A 13,150-nucleotide genomic window follows, 5' to 3' on the forward strand; every position below is an offset into this window, starting at 1 on the left:
GTCTGGTTAGAATCTCAGAGCTGACTAGGTGATCAGTCTGTCTGGTTAGAATCTCAGAGCTGACTAGGTGATCAATCTGTCTGGTTGGAATCTCAGAGCTAACTAGGTGATCAATCTGTCTGGTTAGAATCTCAGAGCTGACTAGGTGATCAATCTGTCTAGTTAGAATCTCAGAGCTGACTAGGTGATCAATCTGTCTGGTTAGAATCTCAGAGTTAACTAGGTGATCAATCTGTCTGGTTAGAATATCAAAGCTAACTAGGTGATCAATCTGTCTGGTTAGAATCTCAGAGCTGACTAGGTGATCAATCTGTCTGGTTAGAATCTCAGAGCTGACTAGGTGATCAATCTGTCTGGTTAGAATCTCAAAGCTAACTAGGTGATCAATCTGTCTGGTTAGAATCTCAGAGCTGACTAGGTGATCAATCTGTCTGGTTAGAATCTCAGAGCTGACTAGGTGATCAATCTGTCTGGTTAGAATCTCAGAGATTAATTTGAATAGAACTGTAGTATGTAATAGATTCATGGTTTCAGATTTATATTTAAATTTAAATTTATATTTACATTTATATTTGAGTCGTTTTTCAGATGTTCTTATCATAGAGATCATATAATCCCTTCATTATTTATCTATTACATATTTATTTATTTATTACCCAGAACTAAAATGTTGCACAATATGGTATGTTTACGTAGTCTGTCGAGAGATTAATTCATTATAGTATCTCTAGTGGTTCTTATCCAGAAAGACTCCAGTTAGTGCATTCAACTAAATGAGGTATAACATACAGATCATGATATTGTCTTCAAGATGCTTTACAGAGAAGTTTGAAGAGTACATGTAAACAACTCATACGAAGGCCTTTAATGCTTGTCTCAGACCAAGGCCAACATCACTGTATGCTGGAAAATGTTCATGTGGGAAGCAACCCGTCTGCCTAGTTGATGCAAATCCCTCTTTTATGCAGATGACGTACGTGTACCACTCTGACAGTGTATCGCCTGAACACCTGTCGGGGTCTGGACTTAGTTTGGTGTAGTGGTCTCTGCTGTCAACACTGACATGGGGTGCAACAAATCTTCAGCCTGTTGCTAAGCGATGGGAGGAGGGACGTGTTAGGGATTACAATAAGTGTTGTTTGTGTAGTATCATCATCATCATCATCATCGTGATCACCGTCATCGTTGTTATCAATGAGTAACCTTGCCTAAGACTTGAGTTAGCTCCCTGAGCTATTGGAGCAAATTGGAACCTGAGCCCTGAATAAAACACCCTGCTTTACTTGACTACCTCCCAACACTAACACCTGGCCTTGCTATTGTTCTCTTCTCCCTCTCTCAGCCCAATCAGTCTATTAATAGATGAACTAACCTCCATTTGTGTTGGAAAATCATTCCAGGTGACTACCTCATTTATTTTTATTTATTTATCCATTATTTTTACCAGGTAAGTTGACTGAGAACACATTCTCATTTGCAGCAACGACCTGTGGAATAGTTACAGGGGAGAGGAGGGGGATTATTAGGTGACCATGATGGTTTGATGGCCAGATTGGGAATTTAGCCAGGACACCGGGGTTAACACCCCTACTCTTACAATAAGTGCCATGGGATCTTTAATGACCTCAGAGTCAGGACACCTGTTTAACGTCCCATCCGAAAGACGGCACCCCTACCCAGGGCAGTGTCCCCAATCACTGCCATGGGGCATTGGGACATATTTTTTAGACCAGAGGAAAGAGTGCCTCCTACTGGCCCTCCAACACCACTTCCAGCAGCATCTGGTCTCCCATCCAGGAACTGACCAGGACCAACCCTGCTTAGCTTCAGAAGCAAGCCAGCAGTGGTATGCTGGTTGAAAGAATGCCAAGAGTGTGCAAAGCTGTCATCAAGGCAAAGGGTGGCTACTTTGAAGACTCTCAAATATAAAATATATTTAGATTTGTTTAACACATGTTAGGTTACTACATGATTACTTTTTGTGTTATTTTTTTTTGCGTCCTTCATTGAATGAATGAGACCAAAGTGTAACGGATGTGAAACGGCTAGCTTAGTTAGTGGTGCTAGCTTAGTTAGCGGTGCTAGCTTAGTTAGTGGTGCTAGCTTAGTTAGTGGTGCTAGCTTAGTTAGCGGTGCTAGCTTAGTTAGCGGTGCTAGCTTAGTTAGCGGTGCTAGCTTAGTTAGCGGTGCTAGCTTAGTTGGCGGTGGTGCGCGCTAAATAGCGTTTCAATCGGTGACGTCACTTGCTCTGAGACCTTGAAGTAGTAGTTCCCCTTGCTCTGCAAGGGCCGCGGCTTTTGTGGAGCGATGGGTAACGATGCTTCGTGGGTGTCAGTTGTTGATGTGTGCAGAGGGCCCCTGGTTCGTGCCCGGGTATGGGGCGAGGGGACGGTCCAAAGTTATACTGTTACAAAAGCGCAGTGTGGAAAGTGATAATTTAATAATGAAACACAGAAGAAAAACAAAAGATAAACAAACGCAAAGTTCTGCAGGGCTAGACAGCTACTGCGGAAAAACAAGATCCCACAAACTAAGGTGGAAAACAGGCTGCCTAAGTATGATTCCCAATCAGAGACAATGATAGACAGCTTCTTCTGATTGGGAACCATGCCCGGCCAACAAAGAAATAGAAAACTAGAATGCCCACCCAAATCACACCCTGACCTAACCAAATAGAGAAATAAAAAGGCTCTCTAAGGTCAGGGCGTGACAAAATTCATAGTGTTGATGTCTTCACTACTATGCTACAATGTAGAAAATAGTTTTAAAAATAAAGAAAAACACTGGAGTAGGTGTGTCCAAATGTTTGACTGTATGTGATTGGATGCAGAATACTATTATATAGATACAGTAGAGGGAAATAGGATCTCACCAATCCGTTCTCAGCCATCAAGTCATCTGCAGCTATAAGAAAAAAAGGACTAGATTGGTTGGTGAGTGATGATGAAGGCTATAGACAGGCGTTTACATTGAAACACTGCAGTAGGAGACAACAGTGCCGTCACCAGCATACAGGTCAATTATTCATCTGAGGATGAGGTTTTTTGGATTGTCACTGTCTGTCACATCTTAAATATTTAAATGGAGCTACTGCATTATGGAATAGGAAAGTATTTTTTTATAACGTCCTTGTCATTCTGCTGCCCTTGGCGAGATGAGAAGCTCTGTCAGGTCGGAATGGGAAGCGTCGCTGCACAGCTATTTTCAGGTCTCTCCAGGGATGTTCGATCAGGTTCAAGTCCGGGCTCTGGCTGGGCCACTCAAAGACATTCAGAGACTTGTTCCGTAGCCACGCCTAAGTTGTCTTGGCTGTGTGCTTCGGGTCATTGTCCTGTTGGAAGGTGAACCTTTGCCCCAGTCTGAGGTCCTGAGCACTCTGGAGCAGGTTTTCATCAAGAATCTCTCCTAGAGAATTCTCTTCGATGATAGTCACAGCCGTGTATATCCCCCCCAACCAGATACCTCGTCGGCCCTGAAAGAACTTCACTGGACTCTATGTAAACTGGAAACCATACATCCTGAGGCTGCATTTATTGTAGCTGGGGATTTTAACAAAGCTAACCTAAGATCAATACTCCCTAAATTCTATTAGCATATCAAATGCGCAACACGAGCTGGCAGAATTCTGGATCATTGCTACTCGAACTTCTACGATGCATACAAAGCCCTCCCGCGCCCAGCCTTCGGCAAATCTGACCATGTATCCATTTTGTTGCTCCCAGCCTACAGACAGAAACTGGTCTGACCAGTCGGATTCCACGTTTCAAGATTGCTTCGATCACGTGGATCGCCTCAGTAAACAACATTGATGTATACGCTGACTCGGTGAGCGAGTTTATTAGCAAGTGCATCAGAGATGTGGTACCCGCTGTGACTATTAAAACCTTCCCTAACCAGAAACCGTGGATTAATGGCAGCATTAGCGCAAAACTGAAAGCGCGAACCACCGCGTTTAACCATGGCAAGATGACCGAATACAAACAGTGCAGCTATTCCCTCCGCAAGGCAATCAAACAAGCTAAGCATCAGTATAGAGACGAAGTGGAGACTCAGTTCAACGGCTCAAACACCAGACGTATGAGGCAGGATATACAGTCAATCACGGATTACAAAATGAAAACCAGACCCGTCGCGGACATCAACGTCTTGCTCCCAGACAAATTAAACAACTTCTTTGCTCGCTTTGAGGACAATACAGTGCCACTGACACGGCTCGCTACCAAAGCCTGTGGGCTCTCCTTCTCCGTGGCCAACATGAGTAAAACATTTAAACGTGTTAACGCTCGCAAGGCTGCAGACGGCATCCCTAGCCGCGTCTTGAGATCATGCGCAGACCAGCTGGCTGGTGTGTATACGGACGTATTCAACCAATCCCTATCCCAGTCTGTTATCCCCGCATGCTTCAAGATGGCCACCATAGCAACGATTAAAACATTCCCTAACCAGAAACCGTGGATTGATGGCAGCATTCGTGTGAAACTGAAAGCGCGAACCACTGCTTTTAATCAGGGCAAGGTGTCTGGTGACATGACTGAATACAAACAGTGCAGCTATTCCCTCCGCAAGGCTATTAAACAAGCTAAGCGTCAGTACAGAGACAAAGTAGAATCTCAATTCAACGGCTCAGACACAAGAGGCATGTGGCAGGGTCTACAGTCAATCACGGACTACAGGAAGAAATCCAGCCCAGTCACGGACCAGGATGTCTTGCTCCCAGGCAGACTAAATAACTTTTTTGCCCGCTTTGAGGACAATACAGTGCCACTGACACGGCCTGCAATGAAAACATACGGTCTCTCCTTCACTGCAGCCGAGGTGAGTAAGACATTTAAACGTGTTAACCCTCGCAAGGCTGCAGGCCCAGACGGCATCCCCAGCCGCGCCCTCAGAGCATGCGCAGACCAGCTGGCCGGTGTGTTTACGGACATATTCAATCAATCCCTATACCAGTCTGCTGTTCCCACATGCTTCAAGAGGGCCACCATTGTTCCTGTTCCCAAGAAAGCTAAGGTAACTGAGCTAAACGACTACCGCCCCATAGCACTCACATCCGTCATCATGAAGTGCTTTGAGAGACTAGTCAAGGACCATATCACCTCCACCCTACCTGACACCCTAGACCCACTCCAATTTGCTTACCGCCCAAATAGGTCCACAGACGATGCAATCTCAACCACACTGCACACTGCCCTAACCCATCTGGACAAGAGGAATACCTATGTGAGAATGCTGTTCATCGACTACAGCTCGGCATTCAACACCATAGTACCCTCCAAGCTCGTCATCAAGCTCGAGACCCTGGGTCTCAACCCCGCCCTGTGCAACTGGGTACTGGACTTCCTGACGGGCCGCCCCCAGGTGGTGAGGGTAGGCAACAACATCTCCTCCCCGCTGATCCTCAACACTGGGGCCCCACAAGGGTGCGTTCTGAGCCCTCCCCTGTACTCCCTGTTCACCCACGACTGCGTGGCCACGCACGCCTCCAACTCAATCATCAAGTTTGCGGACGACACAACAGTGGTAGGCTTGATTACCAACAACGACGAGACGGCCTACAGGGAGGAGGTGAGGGCCCTCGGAGTGTGGTGTCAGGAAAATAACCTCACACTCAACGTCAACAAAACTAAGGAGATGATTGTGGACTTCAGGAAACAGCAGAGGGAACACCCCCTATCCACATCGATGGAACAGTAGTGGAGAGGGTAGCAAGTTTTAAGTTCCTCGGCATACACATCACAGACAAACTGAATTGGTCCACTCACACAGACAGCATCGTGAAGAAGGCGCAGCAGCGCCTCTTCAACCTCAGGAGGCTGAAGAAATTCGGCTTGTCACCAAAAGCACTCACAAACTTCTACAGATGCACAATCGAGAGCATCCTGGCGGGCTGTATCACCGCCTGGTACGGCAACTGCTCCGCCCTCAACCGTAAGGCTCTCCAGAGGGTAGTGACAACGCATCACCGGGGGCAAACTACCTGCCCTCCAGGACACCTACACCACCCGATGTTACAGGAAGGCCATAAAGATCATCAAGGACATCAACCACCCGAGCCACTGCCTGTTTACCCCGCTATCATCCAGAAGGCGAGGTCAGTACAGGTGCATCAAAGCTGGGACCGAGAGACTGAAAAACAGCTTCTATCTCAAGGCCATCAGACTGTTAAACAGCCACCACTAACATTGAGTGGCTGCTGCCAACACACTGACTTGATTTGTTCCTGTTCACAAGAAAGCTAAGGTAACTGAACTTAAATGACTATCGCCCAATTGCACTCACTTCTGTCATCATGAAGTGCTTTGAGAGACTAGTCAAGGATCATATCACCCTACCTGACACCCTAGACCCACTCCAATTTGCATACCGCCCCTATAGGTCCACTGATGATGCAATCGCCATCACACTGTACACTGCCTTATCCCATCTGGACAATAGGAATACCTATGTAAGAATGCTGTTCATTGACTACAGCTCAGAATTTAACGCCATAGTACCCTCCAAACTCGTCCTTAAGCTCGAGACCCTGGGTCTCGACCCCGCCCTGTGCAACTGGGTCCTGGACTTTCTGACAGGCCTCACCCAGGTGGTGAAGGTAGGAAACAACACCTCCACCTCGCTGATCCTCAACACTGGGGCCCCACAAGGGTGTGTTCTCAGCCCTCTCATGAACTCCCTGTGCACCTATGACTGTGTGGCCATGCATGCTTCCAACTCAATCATCAAATTTGCAGACGACACTACAGTGGTAGGCCTGATTACCAACAACGAAAGACAAGACGGCTTACAGGGCGGAGGTGAGGGCCCTCGGAGTGTGGTGTCAGAAAAATAACCTCTCACTCAAAGTCAACAAAACAAAGGATAGGAAACAGCAGAGGGAGCCCTTCGACCTGATGGCTTGGTTTTTTCTCCGACATGAACTGTCAACTGTGGAACCTTATATAGACAGGTGTGTGCCTTTCCAAATTGTGTCCAATCAATTGAATTTACCACTGGTGGACTCCAATCAAGTTGTAGAAACATCTCAAGGATGATCAATGGAAACCGTTGTGATTGGTCCATTCCATATTGTCCGTTTTACATTGACCTGTCCTGTTTTTAGGATATGTTGTTTGTCAACATGACAGCGCTTTTTTGTTGTTGATTGGGAATGGACAAGCAAAATACTTTGCACTCTTGCCTTTGACAAAGTGGGCACTGCTTATCACAGGGCGGCATCAACGCTCAGCTAAAAAGCCCTCATGCCACCGGTTGAGAACAATTGGCATTGTTTTTTGGTGGAATTATGTGAGGTTTTCTGTGTTGTTGGAGGTGTGTCTTGGTCGGTTAAACTCAGAATATGCCACCCTTGTCAATCTGCTGCCATAGGTGGCTGCCTAATCATGCCTAATGAGAGGGCCGGCCGTGAATGTGGTTCAGGCCGCCATCATGACTGGCCTGCGTTCATCGGAAGGCCGTAAATACCTCTCTCTCTCTCTCTCTCTCTCTCTCTCTCTCTCTCTTCTCTTTCTCCCTCTCTCTCTTTCCCTCTCCCTCTCCCTCTCTATCTCTCTCTCTCTCTCTCTCTCTCTCTCTCTCTCTCTCTCTCTCTCTCTCTGTTGTTATAGGGTCGGTTTCCGGCAGCAGAACCCTTAAGTGATCTGGTTACATGGAGAGCAAAGGGAGGAAAAGTGGAGGCTGAGTACTGTAGCCACTACCACTGTACAGTCAGTTACTAGGCAACGCTGTCCTCGTCACAGCAGGAAAAAGAGTCAAACTGAACATTAATCACTTTGTGCGTCTTCAGATTTCAATTTCCTTCACATCTCAACGGCCTTCACATCTCAACGGTCTTCACATCTCAACGGCCTTCACATCTCAACGGCCTTCACATCTCAACGGTCTTCACATCTCAACGGTCTTCACATCTCAACGGTCTTCACATCTCAACGGTCTTCACATCTCAACGGCCTTCACATCTCAACGGCCTTCACATCTCAACGGCCTTCACATCTCAACGGTCTTCACATCTCAACGGTCTTCACATCTCAACGGTCTTCACATCTCAACGGCCTTCACATCTCAACGGTCTTCACATCTCAACGGCCTTCACATCTCAACGGCCTTCACATCTCAACGGCCTTCACATCTCAACGGTCTTCACATCTCAAAGTCAGACAGAATTAAGTTTCTTCCTAACAAACTAAGGCTGATTTAAATGGATGCCATAAAACAAATATACATCGCCAGAATTCTGAAGTTCAGCACCACAGGGCAGTGGACAGCAACTGTCTCAGGGGCATTACTGCAGAGACTAAATTGCTTTTTATTTTTTTGATGTGACCCAATCCGGCATCCATAGCCTTGCCAAATAAGGCCCAGTATAGCAGCATTTAGAATTCCCAAAGCTCATATAAGCTGGTGGTGAGCAAACCAACCTGCCTGATTAGGATGATCAGTTTTCCCTGATCCTCGGCTCTGTGTATCCATCAATCCAAATGGGATCAATCACAAAGGTAAACACTCCTAGTAAACACGGCTTGCCTGCAAAGTCAATTTATTTTATTTATTTATAAAGCCCTTATTACATCAGCTGATATTTCAAAGTGCTGTACAGAAACAAGTTTGTAAGCAGGTTTGGTGTGGATTCGATGTGACTGTGTTGTGTGCTAACTTGGATCCTTCCTGTCTCTCTCCCTGTCTCCTTCCCTATCTCCCTCCCTGTCTGCCTCCCTCCCTGTCTGCCTCCCTGTCTGTCTCCCTGTCTGTCTGTCTCCCACCCTGTCTTCCTGTCCTCATGTCTGTCACCATCTCTGTCTCCCAGTCTGTGTACCTGTCTGTCTCCCTGTCTGTCTGTCTCCCTGTCTGTCTGTCTCCCTGTCTGTCAGTCTCCCTCCCTGTTTGAATCCTTGTCTGTCTGAATCCTTGTCTGTCTGAATCCTTGTCTGTCTGAATCCTTGTCTGTCTCCCTCTGTCTCCCTACCTAACTAACTGAGATCAACAGGGCCAGTCATCACAGGATGAATACTAACTGAGATCAACAGGGCCAGTCATCACAGGTTAAATACTAACTGAGATCAACAGGGCCAGTCATCACAGGATAAATACTAACTGAGATCAACAGGGCCAGTCATCACAGGATAAATACTAACTGAGATCAACAGGGCCAGTCATCACAGGATAAATACTAACTGAGATCAACAGGGCCAGTCATCACAGGATAAATACTAACTGAGATCAACAGGGCCAGTCATCACAGGATAAATACTAACTGAGATCAACAGGGCCAGTCATCACAGGTTAAATACTAACTGAGATCAACAGGGCCAGTCATCACAGGTTAAATACTAACTGAGATCAACAGGGCCAGTCATCACAGGATAAATACTAACTGAGATCAACAGGGCCAGTCATCACAGATTAAATGCTAACTGAGATCAACAGGGCCAGTCATCACAGAATAAATACTAACTGAGATCAACAGGGCCAATCATCACAGGATAAATACTAACTGAGATCAACAGGGCCAGTCATCACAGGTTAAATACTAACTGAGATCAAGGGATATAAAGTAGGTGTTTATGTGTAACTCTGTGTTGTTGTTTTTGTCGCACTGCTTTGTTTATCTTGGCCAGGTCGCAGTTGTAAATGAGAACTTCTTCTCAACTGGCCTACCTGGTTAAATAAAGGTGAAATAAAAAAATAAAAAATATTTTAAAATATATAAGAAATGCTTATGTGATAATAAATGGATGTCTAGTATGTTTATGAGTGTTATGAAATCATTATGTAGGTACCTTTCAGATAAGGTGTTTATCAAAATAATGATCTAGTTCTCTCCAACAGATACAAGTGAGGAAAGGATACTGTCGATACAGGATTCAGGCCCCCAGTCTTATGTGGTATTGGGAGTCGATACAGGATTCAGGCCCCCAGTCTTATGTGGTATTGGGAGTCGATACAGGATTCAGGCCCCCAGTCTTATGTGGTATTGGGAGTCGATACAGGATTCAGGCCCCGGTGTATTGGGAGTCGATACAGGATTCAGGCCCCGTCTTATGTGGTATTGGGAGTCGATACAGGATTCAGGCCCCCAGTCCTATGTGGTATTGGGAGTCGATACAGGATTCAGGCCCCCAGTCCTATGTGGTATTGGGAGTCGATACAGGATTCAGGCCCCCAGTCCTATGTTGTATTGGGAGTCGATACAGGATTCAGGCCCCCAGTCCTATGTTGTATTGGGAGTCGATACAGGATTCAGACCCCCAGTCCTATGTGGTATTGGGAGTCGATACAGGATTCAGGCCCCCAGTCCTATGTGGTATTGGGAGTCGATACTGTCTTATGTGTTTAACAGTAAAAAAGTAAACACTTAATGTGTGTGTAAGGCCTTGACTGCAATAACAAGCATTCAGAAACACTCACCCTCACCTGAGATGAGCATATAGACTATTGTATGGACTGAGCTGAGGGTATAGACTGAGCTGAGGGTATAGACTATTGTATATACTAAGCTGAGGGTATAGAATGAACTGAGGGTATAGACTATTGTATGGACTGGGCTGAGGGTATAGACTATTGCATAGACTGAGCTGAGGGTATAGACTATTGCATAGACTGAGCTGAGGGTATAGACTATTGTATAGACTGAGCTGAGGGTATAGACTAATGTATCAACTAAGCTGAGGGTATAAACTGAGCTGAGGGTATAGACTATTGTATAGACTGAGCTGAGGGTATAGACTATTGCATAGACTAAGCTGAGGGTATAGACTGAGCTGAGGGTATAGACTGAGCTGAGGGTATAGACTATTGTAAAGAATGAGCTGAGGGTATAGACTATTGCATAGACTGAGCTGAGGGTATAGACTATTGCATAGACTGAGCTGAGGGTATAGACTATTGTATAGACTAAGCTGAGGGTATAGACTGAGCTGAGGGTATAGACTATTGTATGGACTGAGCTGAGGGTATAGACTATTGCATAGACTGAGCTGAGGGTATAGACTATTGTATAGACTGAGCTGAAGGCATAGACTATTGTATATACTGAGCTGAGGGTATAGACTATTGCATAGACTGAGCTGAGGGTATAGACTATTGCATAGACTGAGCTGAGGGTATAGACTATTGTATAGACTAAGCTGATGGTATAGACTATTGCATAGACTGAGCCGAGGGTATAGGCTATTGTGTAAACTGAGCTGATGGTATAGACTATTGTATAGACTGAGCTGAGGGTATAGACTATTGTATAAACTGAGCTGAGGGTATGGACTATTGTATAGACTGAGCTGAGGGTATAGGCTATTGTGTAAACTGAGCTGAGGGTATAGACTTTTGTATCGACTGAGCTGAGGGTATAGACTATTGCACAGACTGAGCCGAGGGTATAGGCTATTGTGTAAACTGAGCTGAGGGTATAGACTATTGTATAGACTGAGCTGAGGGAATAGACTTTTGCATTGAATGAGTGATTTAATTTAATTTCTTCCATGCGCAGAAGATGCATCTCATTCTGCACCCATGAATCTTGAGAAAAGATGACATTTCTACTAGTGTATCCTGGCCAGGGAGGACATGTTATGGGAGGGGAACTGATCAGTGACTTTAACGCTCATTCTTTAGAACTGGACAGGAAGTCCAGACAGAGCGTCTTCTTTGTCTGTGTGAGGTTAGGATACAGTAGTAAGTCATTGTAGCCTAGTACTAGAGTAGCTTGTCTGGTACCCAGTGGAGTGTATTCATGGTTGCCATGGGAAGCCAACCCCCCCCACCCCCACCCCCAAAATAAATAATATATATATATATATCTTATTCTCTCTGTATTTCATAATTTTCTTTCAATTCGCAAGAGGTTGAATGTATTTCACAGGAGAAAGCATCCGAGCGAGTTAAACAGCGCGCCTCTGTCTCTCTATGAGTAGACCCTCTATCTGATTCTGTCTGGTCATAAAGAGTATGACATTGTTGCCGCCTGTAGTGCTGAAGTTAAGGGCAGCCAGCGACCATCTGGCCTCCATTGACAAAGAAAGTGTGAAACATTTGCCAATCAGCGTTAAGCTTAACTTGAGTTGAGCTCAACTGTGAATGGTTCTGGCACACCAAAAAAAAAAAAAAGGTGTGAAGGGAAGCCATCTTGGATTTGGCTTCACTCCTATGAAATCCCATTGAGAGCAGACGTCATTGACAGAAAAACTAGAATTGTTGCATCTGGTTGTGGTGTTGTTCTCTGGTGGCTTGCTAGAAAAAATGGGACCTTTTCCTAAATTAGCCATGGATGGAGATAGGGATGTGGACTTGTGGTTTTATTTCCCCGTTCTGGCCAATGGTTATAGCAGTGATTCTGATCCAACCATTCATTCATACATTGTTGTGCCCCTGGCCTGAGAGCATGTTAGTTCAATATGTAGCTAGATGTAGAAGGTTAATGTTAACTAGCTAAAGTTGCCCTTGAAAGGAAGTAAAACTAGCGAGCAAGCATTTTAGCCAAGTAGCCAAGGACAACAAAAGATAAAAGCATGTACTGTATGACAGAGTGACAGACCATTTCATCAACTTGAAAGAGAGAAGGAAGGCATTGGTGTTTCTCTACAAGTATAGGGTGGGTCAACAGGTTTTTCTACTTGCACAAACACACACACACACAAAACACGTGAACACACACGCACACAGAAATCAGAACCATGGACAGCCACATCATATTTATCTTATTGGACTAAATAGTTTGGGGTATATTTTAGTCGTCCCTGTATTAGACTAAGCAGAGGTGATTTGATGATGTTGAAATGTTAAAGTTGAAATGCTGCTGGAATAGTGGAGGCAGCTCCGGGTTTCTTCGTGACTTGCGGTAACTCTCTGTGGTTCTAAATCAATAGTTGATTAGCGGTCCTAAAATATCGGAAACATTAACTTGCTTGACCAGGCTGTAGGTCATGTACTGTATGTTACTGTACATGTGAAATGCTTTGTGGACTTCACTGGACAGAGGTTGCTCTCCGGTTTTGTGATGAAACAAAGGTGTGGTTGAATTTATTCTGCCACTGTGTCTTCTTATTGTCTCGGCCTTTAAGGCCAATATATCACGGTCGCGGGCGTATGAGCTAACAGGTTATAGATCAAACAACCGATTATCACAATACTTAGGTTAAAATATGGATTTTATGGAGTGGGT

Source organism: Oncorhynchus tshawytscha, linkage group LG22, assembly GCF_018296145.1.
Source record: "Oncorhynchus tshawytscha isolate Ot180627B linkage group LG22, Otsh_v2.0, whole genome shotgun sequence".
Taxonomy (NCBI): Eukaryota; Metazoa; Chordata; class Actinopteri; order Salmoniformes; family Salmonidae; genus Oncorhynchus; species Oncorhynchus tshawytscha.